This window comes from Brachycentrus maculatus, unplaced genomic scaffold (assembly GCF_059751285.1).
Source record: "Brachycentrus maculatus isolate JH-2025_06_01 unplaced genomic scaffold, ASM5975128v1 h1tg000116l, whole genome shotgun sequence".
In the NCBI taxonomy this organism is placed as follows: domain Eukaryota; kingdom Metazoa; phylum Arthropoda; class Insecta; order Trichoptera; family Brachycentridae; genus Brachycentrus; species Brachycentrus maculatus.
Genome location: NW_028280869.1, coordinates 532,158 through 554,851, shown reverse-complemented (window position 1 = coordinate 554,851; position 22,694 = coordinate 532,158). Strand labels below are relative to the sequence as shown.

At 33.2% G+C, this 22,694-nt stretch overlaps 1 protein-coding gene across 1 annotated transcript in view; it reads right to left on the bottom strand.

Annotated features, from left to right (window-relative positions):
• Positions 1-21,393, bottom strand: part of Hers (Histone gene-specific Epigenetic Repressor in late S phase) — a 244,660-nt gene extending 223,267 nt beyond the window's left edge. The window contains exon 1 of the mRNA XM_088259360.1: positions 21,138-21,393. The gene's annotated coding sequence lies outside the window, so the exon portion shown is untranslated. The remainder of the gene's footprint in view (positions 1-21,137) is intronic.
• Between the last annotated feature and the right edge of the window lie 1,301 nt (positions 21,394-22,694).

Genomic DNA, 22,694 nt, shown 5'->3' with positions numbered 1-22,694 from the left:
AAAAAGGATATTTTCTGGCGTTTCTCATGTATGTGATTACAATCCAGGATTCGGACCTCACTTACAAATATAAGAGTTTCTGCTCAATAAAAAAAGCTTCCTTGTCTCACCAATAGATGTCACTAGTGAAAATTCTAGTGATTCTTGTACAATGCTTAAAATTGGATCATATATATAGATCTTCTTAGAATTTGAGTAGTGTGGTTGTCCATCATGGGTAGAATTGATGAATGTTACACGTGTGTAAAATGATCACTTAAACCAGCGTATGACGGTCGTAAGCCCCATAATGCCCAGACTTCCATATTCTTCTTCATCTTCGTTGAGATGTGAAAAAATAATAGTATAAAATAACCATTAAAACATTACAAGCGTATAAAGAGAAATGAATTTGAAACTTTTTTATGCGAATAATATTACACATAAAATCAGCCCAGCACATAACCAACATTGAGAGGCACTAAAACGACACAAAATAGTGATTAAACTATATTTTATGATCTTAAAGTACCAATTTTGGGATTATCCCTAATACGAGAATAACTCTTGTAACTTCAATGTGACACTGTTCCTGATTTTAAACCAAAGTATATCACAGAGGAAAGATGCTTTGGTGTTATTTCAACTTACCGTCTAAGGTCTAACTAGGCCTCTAAGGTCTAGGCCAAAATACGTTGAAACTTCTTTTGTTCCAGGTTTTCAATGTCTTCTTCTTCTTTTTAATGGCTTTTCACCCATCTTGGGTGTTCTAGCCAGTGTCGAGTAATTGTTTTCAAAGTCTATAAAGTGTAGGTCATATACTTATATGTGTGTTCAATTGGTCAATCAATGTAACGTGTTTTTCTCGCTAAAACAGATTTTTAAAAAATGTTGATTACAACATCATTTTCATAAAAATATAATAGCTGTGCAATAAATAGGCTTTTGGTACGATGTTGGATTATTGGCTAATAAATAAATATGAAAAATCACAAGACTATCGATAACATTTTTATTGAAATCTGTAGGGAACTAAGGGAGATATTTAAGTTTAAACTTTAGATATTTGAATAAAACGAAAAACGTGCGTTTGCATACGTCATCAAATTTCCGTCATCGAACGTTTTATGACGTCATATGGTTTATTGTCTATGGTTCATAGAGCTGTAATAGTAGTAGTATGGATTGTTTATTTACCACTACACTACAATTTGTGTTTTACAAATATGAGGGGAGGGAGGGTGGGAGGGTGGTCCATAGACATCAACAAATAGATAATTTAGCAATGACACCAATATTAATTTAGCAATGACACCAATATTAAAATAACTCCATCACTTCTGTGGCGTCATTCATTGCCAACTTAAGGAAATAACGTTTTTTCGAAAGGCGAATTTCCCAAAGGAAAATGATGAATGAAAATATTAATTACATCGGCTGTTAGAAACACAAAACGAGTCTAATACAATCCTTTATAGGTTGAGTATGTTAAATTAGATATTCCTCCCGCCTGACAAAGATCCATTGATTTCTATACACGTTTCGCCACTTGCGTAACACACAGTATGCGTATATAATTAACAAAACCAGCATAAATTTATTTATAGCTCATCAAATCATTTCAACATTTTCAAAAGCAATAAATATTTGAACCGATTAGAAGCAATATTTTTTATTGTTACACTTTATACTGTCTGCGATCGAGTTAGTGCCTACCCTACAAATGTAGGGTACAAGGTACGAGGACGTTACCGTACATTATGTACTGTGCGCGTATGTTTTATGTGTAGGAATAATGTTGTGAAGGATGAGAGCGGTTTAAACGTAGTGGAAATGCGGTCATTAAAAAGGAATGCACGGATGTTTAAAGGATTGAGCGGGGAGAGGAAAACCTTTTATATAAACAAGAGAAGAGACAAGTACAAGATGGTTTACAGCACATTAAGGAATAAAACAAGATATAAATAAGTCTTGGGTGTGTCGCGAATTCATAAATGTTTTTAAAGTCATTTGGAGTAACAATAACATATCCAACCTAGTTTTAGACTGAAACGAGTCAAAAATCGTCAGTAGAGTTACTAAGAATCTGTTTATTAAATACGAGAAAATACAAAACGAACAAAGCAAAGTTTTTTTATTAAATCTAAACGTAGATGGAAAAGTATATTAGAGTCTGGGCATTTACGGGGCTTACGGCCATTATAATATGAAAAATAACTCCTTTAATTGGAGATAATCTAGATATGTGAATAAGTATTAAGTAATAAGTATAAGATACACTCAAAATGTTGTTGCAAAAGTTATTATTCTATGATATTTTAAACGAGGTGGGAAAAAACTACAAAATTATTTTTAACTACCGAATTTCAGTTTCATTTTCGCAAAATAGTGACGTTATTTAAAATAAAAACTGATATTCAAATAGTAAAATTAAAGGTTTTTTTTTACAAAATCGTACTATTTATATTTTCATGAATTTTACTTCCAATCGCGTCCGTAGCAGAGTCGTTAAGACGTTTAGCTAAGTTGCATGAGGTCCGAGATTGATTTTCCAGTGATTTTTCCCTTAACGTTTCTCTGATATACCCAGGATTTGGTACCTGACGCTCAGGAGTGATCAAATTGGCTCAATATAATTTATAATGAAGTTAATACCGCATCAATAAAATGTAGTCCTGTATGCACTTTTACATAGGTACGTACAAAATTGATAGACGTTTCTATTTATCCCTAATAAGAGGTAAATAAAGTATTTTTTGCTGAATTTCTTTACCTTAAAAATAATCATAATATTTATTTTCAAGTAAAAAAAAAACAACATGTCTCTAAGAAGTAAAATGTTTAATTTTATGAATATTAAAAAAAAAAAATATTTATGTTAAAAAAATTAACGTATTACTATTTTATTTTTATTTTTTCTACTACGTGTTTCTTATTTTAAAAGTATTTTATTTGTTTTAAAAAAATCATGAATATCAGAGTCAGCAAAATACTTACACCTTTTTCCATTTCCTTTGAATTACTGTTTTTTTTACATATTTATTTTTTGTTTTTTTGGCGTAAATGTCATCACAGATTAAATAATTCTTAAATTTTGTATTATTTCACCCGAACGCGAAAATCTCATCGTAAGATAACTATGCGAACGTAGGTAGGTACCTAACGGAAAATTTCCGCTGCATAATTAAGTTGAACTACGGCGAGTGCACGTGCACCGAGCGACCTTGCAATGACACGTACAGGTCACGCAAGGGACGACACGTGTCCTAGTGTCAGTGTTCACACGTGCGTGGGCACTAACGGATCGTGTATTGAGGATTAGCATGGATTTTTAGCAATGTTATCAAATATCTTGCCTAAACAAAACTAGGTGAAAACGCTCATGCGATACAAACTTAAAATACGAATATGGGAATACATCGATTTTTTGCTTTGTTTAAGAGGATTCGAAAAGTTAAGAGGAGGGACCCACAATCTGAGGACGAGGAGAGCTGACTCCAACAGTCTACAAAGACGATAAGTCGGGATGGAGCCAAGAAAAAGAAAAAAAAGAATACTGATAATATGAAACAAATCTACTCGTAACATTGAGGGGATGACTTTTTGTTACCTTGATCCATTTCGGAGTTATAATAAAATGTTGACAATATCACGGGTTGTGCCTGTGCATCTCTATAAGATAAAGTGCGTTACATCACCAGATTGCGAATGTGCACAAGATATAGGGGATGCAAACCATACGTTATTTCAGTGTCCGCTGACAACAGAGAATGAGAACTTTCTAAATAGCTTAACACGGGCAGGAATCCAACTCCCCACCCAAGTATCCACCCTTCTTTCTGAACCTAATTCTAGAACTGCGTGCATAATTTCTAAAATGATAAAGCTAAACGCATTTAAACTATGAACTTTTGTATTCATTGTTATTATTATTTTCTATAAATTTTTTGTTTGTTAATAAAAATAATACTTGACACTGGCAGAAACATCCTTTCACTGGGTGACTGCCAAACAAAAAAAAAAAACACGGGTCGGCGTAATCCATACTGTACATTATTTCTCTTATTGCCCATAGACGTTTTCAAACTAAATTACGCCGCGTAGACGACACATTGTTGTCCATTTCTGTATCAAATTTAAACTTTTCTCGTTAAGGGGTTCCAAGTACCTACAGTAGATTGCATAAATACAAACGCTTCGCATTGCACTAACAAATTGCGTTGGAAATGGTACAATGTCTCGACCTATCTTATTCCTGGAATACGTAGAAAGGCAGTGACGTCACCGCTTATGGCGTAATCGGGACAAGGCACCCCTCGGGGCGACGAGTGGGACACTAAGTACCTACCTTTCGCCATATTCACAGAAAAAGAGCTGTCATAAGAATAAATTTTGAGATCATCCCAAAATAGCCCTCTACGGGTTCTAAGAGGAGAAAATAGCTTAGAAGGCAAAAAAAAAATACATTTTTAATGAAGAGTTTTAAGCTGTTATGTTAAAATCTCGGTACTGTGTCGTTTGCGCACACTACTAAGTTTAAATTAGAAAAGAAAAGAAAAACAATTCTGATACCATATCGTATTTCATTTACGAGTACCTACTCGGCTGTCCAAACCCAAAACACAGTAAGGGGCATTTTTTTAGTAGTACGTTTTTTTTGCATTTTTGGACTAAGTAGATTCTACTTACGGGCTAAATACGGCTGTCCATACTTAATCTTTGTGAAATAGCCTTTGATAAAATATGGTAGTTTGTTTTTCATTTGCCCGAATTTTTTAATCATTTGTGATAAAAAAGGTCAAAAAAATTAAATTCTTTATTCAAAGCGAATAAGAAGATTCCCGTCATTGTCAAAGCGATCGCAGCTTAGCATAAAAATGCAGTAATTAAGAATTACGTGTACTTTTTTATTTATTTGGGCATACTGAATCCGAATATCACACTGAGAACAACAACGAAAATCACATTGAGACGAATAAAACGTAAAAGCGAAACAGCGTTTTATTTGATCTAAATACTGTTTCGCAAATGCAGCCTATTAATATTCTAATTCAAAGTAAAAAAAAACTCAATTTGTGCAGTGCCACTTTTTGAAATATATTTTTTTAAACTTTTCTTTCATTTTACTTTTTTGAAAAATTAATTTGCTTAATACATATCATGGTTGAGATTCATAGCTCCATTTAAAATCGTGGCGGTTAAAATATTTGGTTCTAAAAATATAGCATTCCAATAAAATAAGGGTGAAATTGTAAATGAAAACACTTGTTTTTTGCCACATGAAAATCATATTTATTTTTAACGACTAGTTTTGAAAGCTTTCATCGACAGAAGCATATTGATATGTACTATTAATGTAATGTATTACTATTCACCTGCCGATGAAAGTGACTTTCGAATCTTGTCATTAAAATTAAATATAATACTCAAGTGGTAAAAAACAAGTGTTTTCATTTACAATTCAATCATGTCTTTCAAATCCGAATTTCAAAATAAAATACTGATAATAAAAATAAAAACATTATGGAGTTATTTAATAATCGGATTTTCCTATTTACCCTTAAACAGGGGTTGCTCGAGCCCCTAAATGAATAGGAGATACTACAGACTATGAATAAGGGGTGAAGTCACACAATGCTGAAAAACTCAAACTGAGCTTTCCGTTCGGAAGCTTTCGAGGACCCTTTTCAGCGGAGGCATTCGTTAATAAAAAAGACAATTAATCCGTGTTTGCGTAGATTTTAATGAGAACTTTTTCCATTGCTAATTTTACTAAACTAAACACAATACCCTAGTTTTAAACTATCGTTATATATAATGTGGCATTACAATCATGTATTTTTTTTTCTTTATTTTAATGTTTTTTCCATTTCACAATTACAAGTACAAAAATATTATATTATATTAATACATAAAAAGATCCCACAAAGGCATGGGCTTTGTGAAGGTATACAATTTATTTTTGGTTATGATAAAGGGCATTGAAAATACCATAACTAGGCGAAACAATAGTCAAAAAATTTATTTTTATGTGTTTTTTAACAATAAAATACAACTTCGACTCAAAAAATCAGTGTTTGATTTGACATTTAATATTATACGTACGTTAAAATTGAGTTTTACAAATTAAACGCCAGATCTATGTATAAATAAATAAAGCTTTTATTTTCCATTTTTAATCCCATATTTTATTAATAGTTTAATCAAAGCGCCCTATAGATTATAAATAAATTCTTCAAATCTATAAATAAATATCATACAGGGAGAAAAGAATATAATATATGTAAAAAATATAAATATGTAGATTAAAAGTGCTAATAAAAAATACAAATATTTATATTATTGATCATTTAAATCCGCCTTTATCTCGGATATCCATTTAAAAATGTTAAGAATTCTCTAAAAATGCAATATCATAACTCTTTTATAATAAAAAACAAAAAGTATGCATTCCTTATATCTAATCTTCATTTTAGATGAATACTGGCTACTAACTTATGATTCATAACATTATCAGGCTTACATGTGTAAATAAGCGTTCCGGGATGAAAAGGGAATGTTAGGAATATGTTAAAAATTGTAATAATCACAACAAGTAGTTAGTAAATCATAGGGGTGGGTATTTAACGCGTTTCCCGGCAACCCTTTCAGTCAGTTTCCAGCCAATAAATCCTCCGCGAGAGGCGCCAGGCGCTCCCTTAACGGGCCTAACTAACTACCCCTATAAGGTCGGAATTTTTATATCCAGCACCATATCGCGTTGTCAGGCAAACGGTCACATTATACTGTCTTTTCAAAGGTTTATTATTTTCTTTTATTTTTACAAATTCATCTCGGATAAAGCAATGAATAAATCGTTTAACAATTTAAATTGCAAAATTATATAAAGGAAATGATCACTGTTATATCCTTATATCGCTCACTCCTTTCAACAACGTCATATATCAAAAATCGACAATTTTCAGTTGTGCATGCTTTCGGAATGCCCAGAAAATGTACTATTTCCCAGCAAAAGCGGCATATTTTTAACTTAATATTTACCCGCTACAGGGCAGAAAGTGTTCTTTTTGCATTTTGAAGAAAAGGTATTGTTTATATTTTTATATTTTTAAACATTAAAAACGATCTCCTGAAAGATCATGTTTTTTGATTTATGACGTTGTTGAAAGGAGTGCGCGATGTATTCTGTGTATTTATATACCTACACATAAATTTAAACATATGCAAAACTGAAAATTGACGATTTTTGATATATGACGTTCTTGAAAGGAGTGAGCGACATAGTGTACAAATAAAAAGTTAAACAAATTGTTAAATACTTATATTTTAAGAAATTCGTCTGAAATACTAGCAATGTTAAGATGGAGACTGACCGGAGCGTTTCGTCGTAACGTAACACGTTACGAAGCGAGCATTCAGGCAGTCAGTAAACCGCGCCGAGCGCTTCATCCATAGTTTCGGATGCTCGGTGATGCTCGCCGCAAGCGATGTTACGACGTTATGTTACGACAAAATGCTCCGGTCAGTCTCCACCTTTAGGAACACTTAACCGTCGTTATGATCATGGTTCTCGATAGTAGGTACATATCTGCTAATAACTCTTAACATTTTTTTTTATTATTGTAAGAGACAATCCAAAACTCAATTATATTAGACTATTTTTCCCTTTGAGTTCGAAGACATTTATCGCTTTATGTGAGAGCGACAAATTAAAAAAGAAAATCCCAGTATTCTGTGGGTAATTTGAGGTATTCAAAGTAAAACCGGTTTCCTCGAGAGTTTGCTCATAAAATAAACACTGTTTTGCCGAGCGAACTTACGCGGCCCTAAATTCCTAAAGATGGCGGTAAATTACCGCCAAACTTTTACTCAAAGCGTACCAGTCGTGTTGAGAAACATTCAATTTAATCTTAAAAGTGAAAATAATAAAAAACACGACTTTTCAGCATACGGTAATGAAAGAATGAAGTTAAACTACCTACCTTATGTTTAACTCCCAGAAAACATTTTGTAGGTACTTACGTATAATCGTTTTTGTAAGATAAAATAATACTTAATTGTAACCATAGTCTTTCCCTCTACCTCCTTCCCTGAGCTCTATTTTTCCTTTGCCCTCCTTGTTATCATCTTCTGTAATTTATGTTTGGTTAAATGTCAATTTGTAATTTATGTTTTTTTTAAATGTTGTAGTACTCTCTGCCCTCTGATTGCAAACAGCTATAAGTATATGGTATCAAAAGTTTTAATCAATATCACTAGTCTGTTTTTGGTTAGTTGGAAGATATTGCTTTTTAGCAATAAGCCCGCCAATGTACTTATTTATTTTCGGTACATGAAGTTTAAATAAATAAATAAATATTTTGGTGTCAGAAAAGCCTTGAAATGATTGGAAACCCTTTGATGTACTGTGGTCAATAAAATAGGTTTTTTTTATCACTTGAGTATTATATTGTCATGACTAGTTTCGGAAGCTACAGATGCATCCATCTACGGGTTTGAATATAAACTATAAAGTCAGTTTGTATTCAAACACGTAGGTGAAAGCATCTGTGGCTTCCAAAACTAGTCCTAACAATATAATACTTATGTGGGAAAAAAAAGTGTTTTATTTCTAATTTAATCATGTTTTACCACAAAAGTCAATGCCGAAACAATAAATACCATTAAAACTGAACATAAGTACATTTACACACACTATTAATCGGCTCATTAATTGTATTTAAACAAATGATCAAAATAATATAACTTAATATATTTTGCTGTTATCACTTGGATACTGTCACACCAAGTCTCAAGGTTAAGTGTTTTCCTAAAACAATAGAAAACGGACATCCGGCCGTCCGGTATTTTCACCGTACAGCCCGATTTGAACAGACATCCGGCAACCTTGCTTCCACCCCTGACTGATGGGGGTCGAGTGTGACGTACAGAAGATATTATTGATTTTCAATTTAAGAGATATAAGAAACATAAGAGAATAAATGATTCCTTACCACCTAAAATATACTTAAATAGAATATATTATTACGCAACCGATACAATATTTGAACAATTATATTATTTTCCCATACATATTATGTGTTTTTTATTCGTCTTCTTTTTAAGATATACATACTAATAACTAAGCTGGTATCAATGGACTGCGGGTTTTGGAAATAAACATTGTAATAACTGTTCAGGAAATGGAGTAAACTGAGTTAATGGAGGGAGTTGTTATTGCTCAGTTAACTTATGACCGTCGGTTTGTTAACTATAACTGACGTTTGAGCGACTTAAATAAAGCTTAAGCGAACTATCTTGTGATTACTACGATTTTATGAAAACCTCGATAATAATTAGGGGGGCATGTCCATTAAAGCCTAAAGTCCGTTATATAAAAAAAGGTTTAAAAATAAGCATAAACAAAATTATATTTATTGTCTTCGGACATTCGTCTTGAGGTGACGTTACTGTTTGTTATCGATGCGCTTGCTTTCGGTAATATTGCTTGAAAAAGGCATCAAGTTTTGTTTGCACTTTTGATGCTTTGAGACAGAATTTTTTATTATCATGACCGCTTAAAAAACATTTACATTCGGCAAAAAACTTGAATTTAACTATGTATAATATTAAAACGTTTAAATAAAAAAAAAACATTTTTGACCGGATTTTTCATCCGTTATATCCAAAGTTCGTTAAATAGAGATCCGTTATATCGAGGTTTTACTGTACTAACGAATTGTCCGGAATCCGACTCTTTGACTTTGCCACAAAACGATAATTGTACACATTTATCGATCGAAAAGGTCCGAAAGTTATGATAATTAATGCCTTTGTACAACAGCTCAAGACCTGCGAGAATTGAAACACGAAAACCTTTCATTTATAATTTATTAACTAATTTACTGGCCAATTTATTTAATTCTCCAGCGCAATAAATTTGGTTCTCTTTAGTTTAAATCGGATAAAAAAATCAATGTTACAGCTAAAACAGATTTAAATTTGTACTAATCATTAGTGAATAGGTTTTCCATTCGGGTTATGAAGACTGCGCTAATTTCTCTCACGCGACAAATAATGTTTGAATATTTCAAAAGTCCACATTTCGAGATAGATTTCCACATCAACATTTCTTGTCGTAGAAATTTAAAACAGAAGAAGCCAATTTCACGACGCCGAAACTCAACCTTCGAGAGTTGTATTTATTAAGTGACTATCTCGGGATATCTTGTAAGAGTTAAAAAGTTATTTTTTAATCTAGAATTTTAAGACAGGAGGAGCAGTGCAAATTTCCAACAAGTAGTCACTAAAGAAATAAACAAAAACACCCGAAATTTAGCATCGTTACTTATGGCTAAGATTTTATTGAATCCGACCTTGGGGTTAATATTTTTCAACTAACTTCGAGAAGTTAGCTACTACCGAGAGAGGAAGGAGTAGATTAAAAACAAATTGCGACTTAGCGAAGCAAGTTTCATATCAAACGAATTAACTTATTAACAATGGGATTCTTCGGAAAATTTCTACCCCGAAGCGTATTAATTTTTTCATCCCTTAGAAGTTTCTCTGCGGGGATTTAATAGAATTTCTTAAGCGGCTTACAAAACATAATTGAAAGTTTAGTGAAAGGATTTTATAATGACGCATACTATTCAGGGCTGTGGCGCACGGAGTTACGTTTGATGTTTGGTACAAGAACCTATGCATTTTAGAGCAAGCTAGCTGTACTACGCCACAATTTTTCTCAATTACGATACATAAAACATAGGAGATCAAAGTGTATAAATTTAAAGAAGACGTCAGTCTTTTTATATAAATACCGTTATATTCTGTACCTCTTAAATCGTATTTACTGTATAGTACAAAAATATATATTTTTTAAATGTTATAATCAAGAGAGTGGACAGTTGAATAATGTATGCATTTCTATTGCAATCACCTTTTGGTCTACTTGAACGAATAAGTGTGTAAGTATTGTATGTATAAACGTATGAATTTTTTCAAAGAAAATTACATGTTACGAACTTTGATTTGATTTGAACGTACTATACTATAAATCATTTTTTAAAAATATTATAACACAATCGTATAATCAACAACAAAACTATTTTTACACTATTCCTTCAGTAATAAAATTTGCACGATTCTTAAACTTAGTGCGGTTAAAGAAAAAGAAAGTTAAAATCATTCTTTATTTCCAGATAAACTTGAATTTAAATTTACAGATAGCCTTTAACTGCTCCCCTTTTCAACATTCAAAGGCAACAGCTGGAAGCGTGTTGCAGGAGCCTGGGTGAGGACCTATTCGACATCGGATCCGTGATAGTTCATAAGGAACTGTCACGAGAGATGGTATCATACATGATAAAAATAGTAAAGGACATTGATACCATACACCAAGGTAGGACACAAAATGCCGAACCTTTTTCTAGTGGAACGGAAGGTCTGCTGGTGACAGTCAACAGTCCGGCTTCTCCTGAGGAGTTTTATTGTGGTTTCCTCCAGCAATGAGCAAGTGCTGAGAAGTTCCTGATTGGCCCACACTAAATTATCCCTCCTGTTCCCAACACAGATTAAAATAAAACATCTTTATTTAGTTATAAGATACAAAAATCGACTTAATGATCTATAAACTTTGTACATAATAAGCAATGTAATGTAATAAATAATAAATGCAATTCCCATCTTAGAAAAACCTTTATCTACTGATACGAGTATGTGACGTCTCCCAGAAGTCCCTGATTTCAAACATCCCTTTGTTTCTTCCACTGTCTCTCGGAAGCTTCCTATTACATTTCACTCACACGTACGTGACATAATACATACGTCCACTGTTTAATTTATGTTGTATTAAGCTAGCAATGTCATACAGACGTCACTTCAGTAGCCTCGTACCTTTATTTAATTTACAAATATAAAATTCTAGAGTTGGGAGGATGACTCGCATACGATAGTCTGCGGGTAGTTAGTGGTCAGCTTTGTTATTTATTTACCATACACAGTGCGTGTTGTAGGTAGGAAACATAATCTGAGAATGGATTAATTTGTAATATTAAATGTTAAAAACAAACACTTAAAAAACAACAATAAAAATTGTGACAATTGTTTCGTTTGTTATGGCGTTTTCAAACTAATGTTAGTTAATCGCCTTATTATGTATATAATTTAAAATATTGTCAATCGTGGGTATAATGGTGAATGTTACACGTGTGTAAAGTGACAACTTGACCAGTCTATGATTTGTGCTTAGCTCAGTAAATACCCAAACTTCCATATTCTTCTTCATCTATGTGTAGATGTTAAAACAATGTGTATTTCATTAGTTTGACAGCAGCCGAAAAATACATTGGCGTACAAACCCAAAGCTGTACATATTAGTAGCGAAAAGTCGAACATTTAAAATACACATTCCACGTTAGTTGATTAACACTTGTTTTTTTTTATACGGAAAAGAGATTTAATCCACACGCGTTAATTAACGTGCAATTGAATTCAAACATGGTAATTATTTCTGTCCGTGGGATATTTACACATTCACAGTTACTGGCGGTGAACTGTCGGTTAGAGTTGCCAGGATGTATCCTACCATATACAGTAAAGCCCCCTATAACGTTGAGATACGTTCCGCGTTATCGGAGGGAATGTTACAGAGAGTTAATTTAAATATTTTTTTGAAAATTCTTTTGCATTTCACAATATGGATATTATAATTACAAGTACAATTTTTTTATAATATTAATACAAAAAAAAGATGCAACAAAGGCATGGCCTGTGTGTGAGTATACATATTATTTTAGGTTATAATAAAAGGGCACTGGCAATAATACAATAGATAAAAGAAATAAAAGAAGATTAAAAGTGCTAATATAAACTACAGTTATTTGATTTTAACAGAAAACAAAAAGATGACAATGAAAAGAGTTATCAAATATTTACCATATGAGTTATACGTTTAACAGAAGAAGGTGAATAGATCTGTTTTTTTTTTTTAATAATTAATTTCAGTAAATTTTAAATTGAAAAAAAACTTAGGTAATGAATAATTTTAATTGTATTATTTCATTTCAACAAGTGGATGTGACGAGTGATCACATTAAACGCCATGGGGGGCACTGGTGACCTCAATCAAGAACTACATTCAAAATGCTTTGACTATGGAACCCATAGACAAATCAAAAAATTAAACTAACTAAATACATTATATTATTAAAATACGTAAATTACCAAATAGTTTTTTTTTTGTAAATTTCAAAATTGACAAATTTTTGTATTGGCGTTTAACGTGTTGATTTAAAATACAATCTAAAAACATTTACCCCTTAATGTTCCCTCCGATAACGCTGTACCTATCTCAATGTTATAGGGGGATTTACTGTATGTGCAGAGTGCGTTACATGGACATTGTCAATATCTAGTGGATAGGTGACAGCGCTTGTTGATACAACACCAATAGTCAATTCCAGTTCACACCGATCCGGTAATCACTTAATTAATAGTAAGCGATGAAGTGTCCATATTGCAATGCCATTTCGTGTTTATGAGCTTTTATGTGCTCTTAATGGATTTCAAAACACAGTTGATTTTATTTTAATATGTAGAAACAAGGGAACAATGTTATCGAATATATTTTAAATTAGTGAACAAAGATTTGGACACACTCAAAACATTGTGAAATTAAAAATGCGAAAAAAATTATAATTCAATTCTTTGCTGGGTAAAAAGCGCCTCAATAAATAATATTACTTAAAAAACACTAACGAACTAACCATCACACCGCTTCATTATTTTATATATAGTAGGCGGAGAAAAGAGAACTCCACACCAAGCTGTCCTTGCACACAATCTTCGCCTCTTCCACATTCATACAACTTCTCGTATATACATACTGATTATTCCGACTCTTGACTTGACTACGTCCAACTATTTCAAATACTTGATCATACCAAGTTTTTTTCGATCTTTTTTTGTTTATCCATCCTGTTCCCAACACAGATTTAAATAAAACATATTTATTTCGTTATAAGAAACAAAAATCCACTTAATGATCTATAAACCTTGTACATAATAAATAATCAAGGTAAAATAATAAATGCAATTCCTATCTAAAAAAAAATGTAAAAATAAATAACGACAAAAAAGCATACCGAAAATGTATAATACATAAATCACTTTTTGTCACTATCTTAGGATTTCATCTAATGAAATTAGGTGGTTTCTCATTTAAATACATCAAGCATGCTAGATAGCGTACGCGATACGTTCTCTACCACGAGAGGTAATTGTATTTTCTGTTCAGATGTAAATAAAAACGATAATTGATTACTGCATTTATTAAGCAATTAAAAACGCGGATACGGTAAAAAAAAGTTCACCGTTACAATTTTTAAATAAAGCGGCTAGATATTGTAACAAGTCGAATATAACGCCAGGAATTCTGATGCGCAAGGCCGCTAATCTCAGCAGAGTCGTTAAATATGTAGTCAACGTGTGTGAACAATATGACGTTAAAATATTCCTACGTGTCAAACTGATTTTACACAATCTAGTAAAGCTAAACAAATACCAATTTGCCCGATTGTTAACGATTTTTAACAGAAAAATCCATCATTATAATATATATATGAAGATGTAATAAAATACACGTAGAGGCAATAAACACAACAATATGATGTGAACAATATGACGTTAAAATATTCCTACGTGTCAAACTGATTTTACACAATCTAGTAAAGCTAAACAAATACCAATTTGCTCGATTGTTAACGATTTTTAACAGAAAAATCCATCATTATAATACATATGAAGACGTAATAAAATACACGTAGAGGCAATAAACACAACAAAGTTTGAAGTAAAGTCCTAGAATAGAACCCAATCAGGGATCCAAAATGAATGAACTAAAAAAAATACTATATGGAAAGATATTTTAAATTGTAAAAGAAGAATACATGTTTTTTACCATTTGAGTTTATATTTAGGCCTGAAGATGGAAGCATAGCTTCCGAAACTAGTCGTTATAATAAAATAAACTCAAGTGGTCAAAAACAAGTGTTTTTTACAATTTCTTCATGTCTTACCAGAAAGCGAATGCCGAAAGAATAAATGAAAGATATTGATGTTAGTGCTTGGTTATAAAGGGTCCGCCAAATAACTTTTTTTTTTTGAAAACAGGGCGCAAAACATCGAGTGTAGCTTCGGCTGTGTGGCACGTAGCGCCGTCCTGTTGAAACCAAATGTTGCCAATATCCTCCTCTTCAATTTTTGTGAACAAAAATCCGTTCAACATGGCCCGATAACGATCGCCATTGACTGTAACGGCCACTCCTTGCTCATTTTCAAAGAAAAATGGCCCAATTATGCCTCTGGACCAAAATCCGCACCAAACAGTGACTCGTTTTGGGTGTACCGGCTTTTCAATGTATGCGTGCGGGTTTTCTGTGCCCCAAATACGACAATTTTGCTTGTTTACATACCCGCCAAGATCAAAATGAGCTTCATCCGAAAAGATGATTTTTTTGGCAAAATCGGCATCTTCTGTAAGTCGATCGCAGGCCCACTCAGCGAAGCGAAAACGCATTGGATGGTCAGTTGGCTTCAACTCCTGAACCAATTGGACTTTGTATGGCGTCATACCAAGGTCTTTATGCAAAATTCGTCTCAATGATGTCTCCGAAATGTTCAATTGTTGAGAACGACGGTGAATTGATGTTGATGGCGCTTCACGCACACTTTCTGCCACAACATCGATATTCTCGGGTGTACGCACTGTTTTTGGCTTTTCACGCTTTGGTTTATCGATGAGGATGCCAGTTTCTTTCACTTTTTTCACAAGATAACGAACATACGGAGCTGACGGTGCTTCTCTTCTTCCAAAAACCGTACGCAATTTTCGCACACATTCTGCAACATTACCATGATTTTCAAAGTAATGTCGCAATATTTCCCAGCGTTGTTCAAGCGTATACACAACCATATTCGCTCAGCGGAAGGATAAAACTAATTATCTGTCAAATCAGACATGAGCTAAGTGTTACCATTCACGAAATAAGCACTAGTTGAAAAAAAAAACTTTAGATGGCGGACCCTATATTTTCTATTTTTTTCCTTTAAACATTCTTCTTACCTTATGTGTTTTTATATGCCGATTTACAGCGCCTTTTATTGCTTTATATTATACATTTGCCTGCGTTTTCTTATTTGTTTTTCAGTCTTGTTAATCTTTATTCCATGTCCCAAAATGAGTAATGGAAAATACTTATCGAGAGTATTATATATGTGACTTATGTGTGTAATATGTTCTTATAAATAACTATTAAAATACGCTTCCATAGTAACAAAAAACTAGGGAGACACGATCGATTATTGGCAGTGAAAAATTTAAAAATGAAAACTGTTAACTTGTTGTTTAGTACGGACGAACCTAATCGTCAAAGAAAAATTAGTTTCGGAGGATGTGAACCAATATGTCGCGTTCGCGCTTTATAATTAATGATATAAAATAATATCTATATGTAATCATGTGAGTATTATCAAATAAAATTTTGGAAAAATAAAGGGTTGGTCAATTTATTTTAAAAATAAGATCAGCAGTGGTTTACTTGTAGAATTCTACACAACTATATACTTACATATTTTACTGACTTCACAATTAGAATTTTGATACTTTCTTTTTACGAATATTTGTAAACACCCTCACAGTTTTATCATGTTTTATTGAAAATTATACACGATTATTTTTTTTATTACTGTTTTTTTTACTGTGAAAATTATACTAAAAGAACTGACATCTCACACACAGTTCTGTTAGCAAGATCTCACTCGCCGAAAGGTCCAAAAGTCGAGTTTCATATATTGCTTTTACAAGAAAGATTAAACAATAGGTAGGCATTTTTAAACGAGGCATGAAAAACGGTACGTTCCTGTTTGCAAAAGGTAGGTACCTACCTAGTGTCTCATTTCAAGATCTAAACAGATGTTTTCGACGACTACTTATGCTGAATCTCAAGGTAAAAAAAACTTTAAAAATGTTATTCTTTTAAATAAATAACCTGCAAATTAGAGGCTCGTTTAGAGGCTTTGCGGTAGGATAGTAAGGACAGGGAAGGTAAATGTAAAAAATACATCACTAACCCAGACCAATTTAAAACAAATCTCTGTTGATTGATTTTGCACTTGGCGGGAATCGAAGGCGCGAGGCCAGTTTCACAGTCGAGCGTCTACAACTACGCGCCTGTCCTTTGTGAAATACGCTGTATTTGTGAAACAGCGCTTTTGTCTTAAAAATGTCTGTTTATAATCTGGCCTGAAATCAAATGCAAGGTGAAATTGCATTAAAGGCTTTTTCGTACTTATTACCTTCATTGATTGGGACAACAAAGAACACCAAAAATAACAGAATTAAAATGTCAAGGTATTTGAGGCGACGCGGCATTTTTATTCGATTCCATGTCAACATTATCATACAGTAAGTGCACTTTAATCGGTACACTGGTACCTAATGCTCAACGTATGCGCAAGAGTAACTAAAATAGTTACTAGAGTTAGGCTTCGCGTGCATGTATCGCGGCCGGAAACGCCAAGTCACTGTCATTGCAGCAGTTTTCTCGAACCTTCAGTCGGTTTTTCAATTACCTAACGTCCAAGTGGCTCTGAAATCTAGCTACTGCTTCTGCAACACCGCTTATCGTGACCCTACTTAGGCATCAACTTTTTAAATTTTATAGCTTATATTATTATTAAACCATATCCGCTCCCTAGGCGGAGCATATGGAGTCCACAAACTGTCTCCAGGCTTTTTTATTATCATTCTGACGATCTATTAAAATATTAAATTCGTAGTTTCGCATACCACAATCGTTTACAGTGAATAAAAATACAAACATTGATCGTTAATTCAAATATGTTTGCTTTATCTATATACATTTTATTTAAACCATATCCACTCCCTATGTGAAGCATATACTGTCTCCAAACTTTTCTGTCGGCCGCCAGTTCCCTTGCATCCTCACAAGTCATATCCGCGTCCCAAAGTTATGACGAGACTGCCGACGAATTGTTAGTAGTGGTCGTCCTGGGCGTCGCGAACCTGATGCCTTGTAAAAGAGGCAAGCTTGATTAAGGCTCTCAGGAGGCATTCGGAGTACATGGCCAAGCCAACTGAATCGCCTTTTCTTGACGACAGTATATAATTTATAGTCTAAAGTTTAAAGTTACTATAATTTCATGTAATTAATGAGTGAAAAATCTAGGCAAAAACACTCGCTTTCTCGCTAAGTGCATGGGTTTATACATTTCATTGATTCTAAGTTAGCAGTGAAGTTACTTAGGTGTATGATTTTACATGTGAATTTACATAGAGATGTGAACCTTCAGTCGGGTTTCCTCGGCCGGCAGGACGGAACAGTGACAGCCGTACACATGAAAAAGAAAATTACGTGAATAGCAGTTTCTTTGAAATATTTTCACACGACTTTTTGATCCGTGAGCTATTCGAGAAGTATGCAATATATGTACCTGCTTTAATAATATACAGCACTTCATTTCTAGCGTATTGTATTCGCTATTAGGTGGGAGAGAAAGTGCAATATACAAGTTATGACGTGTTTTGTTGTTGTTATTATTCAGTTATGAAGTTTTGAAATCTCACTAAAATAACTGTGATTTCGTGAATTTCAAGCAATCGTGTCAGGAATATAAATAATCGGCGAGTATGTATTGGAAGACGCGTGAATGTGAAAGAGGCAAGGAATATTGGTTCAGAGACGAAGTAGTATTGCTTTCTCTTTTCTCTGTCTATCCTCTGCTATTGAAAGCTTTTAAATGTAAATTAACAATAAAATGGGGATACAAGTTTGTTCCATATTTTCAATAAATATCAAAATTAGTTTTTAAAAAATTGCTTCGTAAGAGAAGGTCTGTCAGGAAGTCTAGATACTTCAGTATCAGATCTGGGAATGCGGTGGGATAGCTTTCAATATGCCTTTACCTGATGGGAAGCGGCGTGATAGTTAGTTAGAAAAGCAGTTAACTACTACTACCACCAGGGGTAGGCAGAGAGGATGGAACGCCACACTCTTCTGTCCTGACATACACTCCTCGCCTCCTTCACATCCATACATCTAGTCATACATGCCCTCCGATTACGCAGACTTTTGACACCGCCAGATTTTAGGTTCTGATTGATCTGATCGTGCCAAGTCTTAAATAATATTCTTCTTTCACCCTATTCGCACCCAAATGGTACATCGGGCACCGCATTGGATGGATACGGTGTTGACATAAACATTAATCACATAAGGGCGCGGTGATCCATCTTGCGCTCTAGATCCGAGGCAGGAGCAAAAAGTGAAGGACATTGCCGGTATATGGGAAAAGAAATGGAGGAGGATTAGTAGACACTTTTTATAAGGAAGAGAAAATTTAGAAAATCAGCAAAGGCTAGGAAATTAGGGATTGTCTATTTGTGCTCCAACCAGTTTGTATATATAATTTGCCTATATAAATTGGACACACAAGTCCCTTGAATATGTGATAGTAAATATACATTTTTTCTGACATGTTTTCATAAATCATTTACTTGACTTTATTAAATGAATAATTTCGGCGTATGCAGTGTTTGTTTTGCATGTTAATATTGAATATCTCGTTTCATTTCATGTTTACTTTTACTAAATCAGTTACTAGTTAATGTTTACATTTAAAAGATTGTGAATATAAATTTGTCTGTGAACATTTACTTTGTAATGAGTATGTATGTGTACAGTTACACATTTAAAATACAATCGGGTAAGAGTGCTTTGTTGGGGGTCTATTTTGAAACTGATGGTCAAGTTTTTTGTTTATCGTCTGGTAACTTAAATAAGCAGAAATTCAGCTAAAAATACACTGGAATTGACCCCCAAGTTCTCCACTGATAAAGTAACGTTATTATTTATAACGTCTATCTTTTCCTCACTTTACGGTGTATAGGGCACTGTGAACCCAGCCCGGAAGCCGGTGGTTTATGGGGAGTTACGATTTAGCATGTTTGACTACGATCCAGGATGAGACGTAAATCGTGTTTTTAGTCTGATCTAGGTTCCGGAGACATAAAGTGAGGATAGTTTAATGTTCACAATCTTTATTTTGGTGCAATTTCTTGGAAGCAAACGAAGTTGAGAGGAAGAATGAAATAGGTAAGGTTATTTGGATAGGTTAGGTTGGGAAATGGTGACTTCTGAAATACATAAATCATGAAATAACGGGACAAAAATAAACGAAAACGGTAAAATTGATCTTGATAATTTATGAAAAAAGGTTTTGTAAAGTTATCACGTGTGCAATGCTTCGAAACATGTTAAAGTTTTTTTTTAATTACCTAACTATGTACGAAATCTAGCTATGGCTTATGCAACACCACTTATCATGTCCCTACTCAGGCTTCAACTTTTTAAGTTTCATAGCCTATGCCTACTTGTGAGTGGATTTACTCTTTATGTTTAAAGTTACTATAATTTCATGTAATTCATGAGTGAAAATTCTAGGCAAAAACACTCGCTTAAACATGCTAGAGTGTGCTTTAACAGGATTTTATAAATGCTCCAAAAATAACATAAACAAAGGAGATAAGGAAATTGTAAAAACGTGCTCCAAAAACCGTATTATTCTGGAAGAAAATAAAATATGGCCATACTTGTACATAAGGCATTCGGGAAAATTGTCTTATTAGAATCAGACTGGAGAATAATGCGGGGAATGGAACAAAGGTCATTATGTAAGGAAGGGTGCATGCAGGCGTGAGAGGGACAGGGAGAGACATACGCGGGGGTACGAGGGTGGCCGAGTGCGAGCGAGACGGCGAGCGCGCAATATGTGATAAGGACTGTTAACACACTCCTTGTCAAATGGCTTATGCGCCCATGTGATCAAATACCACGCTAAAAAATATCGGCATCTCCAAAAATTACACTAAAAATAAACCAAATAATCGCTAAATTAAAACAGAGAGAAAATATTAATCCGTTTAATAAAAAAATAATCGATTTTCTCTTCTGAAAAAGCTTACTTTCTCGAGACTATAGAAGGAAAGAATAACGAAAATTTATAACATACGGTTGCGTCTCGCGTAATTAACCATTCAAAAATAATAAAATAGGTATTCACGCTTCATTTTCTTATTAAAAGTGTAATAAAATGTTTACCTTCATTTAGATAGAGTCATAACTCGCGCACATTTTACATAGCACTGTCCTTGTGCAATTTTATAAACATGACACTTTATAGTATTGTTTGTCAAGAAAATGTTTTATAAATTCAGCACGCACGGCAGGCGGGTCCAGCGGACGAATTTGACTCGAATCGAACACTTTTTTTTGACCGAATCGGTATTTCGACTACGAATTTCACGGGAGACAGTAAAAACATCCCCGCCCTGAAGCGCTGTCGAAAGTGACATCCGCCATCTTGATTATTGTCTACAAGTGGCGGGACGGTTAGCGGAACCTGGCGGTGAAATGATTTAACTCGTGTTGTTCTAATCTAGGGGAACTACCCCGCGATGGTTCGAGTCTTCGTTATCGTAACAACCTTTATTGCTACAATAACAAAGACTCAAACATTTAATTTGATTTTAATTTAATATGTAAGTTTTTGAAAGTAATCAATAAAAAACTGCTTTTAAAAATTATTTCCTTAAAAAATATTTTCCAACAGCAACCTTTAAATTATTTGGAACTTTTTGGTTTTAATGAGCGGTCTAGAGAAAAAACTGTAGATTTGTTTTTTTTTAATATTTTTTTTATTTTATATCATGTAGGTAAAAACATTGATATCATAAACCAACACTATAAAAACACAACAATTATTAGTTAGTTACTAATTATTAATTAGTAAAATTCTTATTTGGGTGACATTGAATACAAAATCAACCCAATAATTATATAAGTATACAAACCAAAAAATAGGATCTATGATAATATTGAATTTGTTTATTTTTGACAGCTTATTTGCCTTACTAGGGCATTTTTCAACTGTGTAAAAAAATATATTTGAGAACATTTGTTTACTTGAGTCATTAAAAATGGATTCTTAACAACGTAAAAAAAAATCAAAATCGTTACTGGTTTGGTTTTTCAATATTTAATAACGTAGAAGAAAAAGTATCAAAATAGTTACGGGCATGATATATGAACATAACATATAATAATGTATTAAAAAGTCTTGAAAAAACTGTTTTAAGTCATCCTAACAAAGATTTTTGGATTTATGTTTAGTTTGTCTCTTTGTTGAGGGGCAAGCGTTTTTATTATATGTATTTCTAGATTTAACGAATTTGGCGGTCGTTTAAACCAGCACTAAAATTAATTGTGCATTTCGGTTGCACAATCCATTGCAATTAATCCAATAATGTATCATGTATACACACAGTTTCCTGCGACCGTCCATCTCCGGGAAGTGCCCGGCATATGTACGTATATGTAGGTATTATGAATTAATATAGGTAATATTATTGTAATCTATTCATAATTATGTAGGTAGGAATTGGGTACATACGTTGATTTAAGTTTGACTTTAAAGTATTCTCCAATGAAATATTTCTATATACCTACATATATTGTATATCAAGACATATATCTATGTACGTGTGTGTTTATATGTTTTCTATCGAATATATAGAGAAAATAACCTGGCAAAATTGATATATTTTCTACATAATCCTGTATAAATAATTAAATTTATATTATTTTTTGACATCTCAT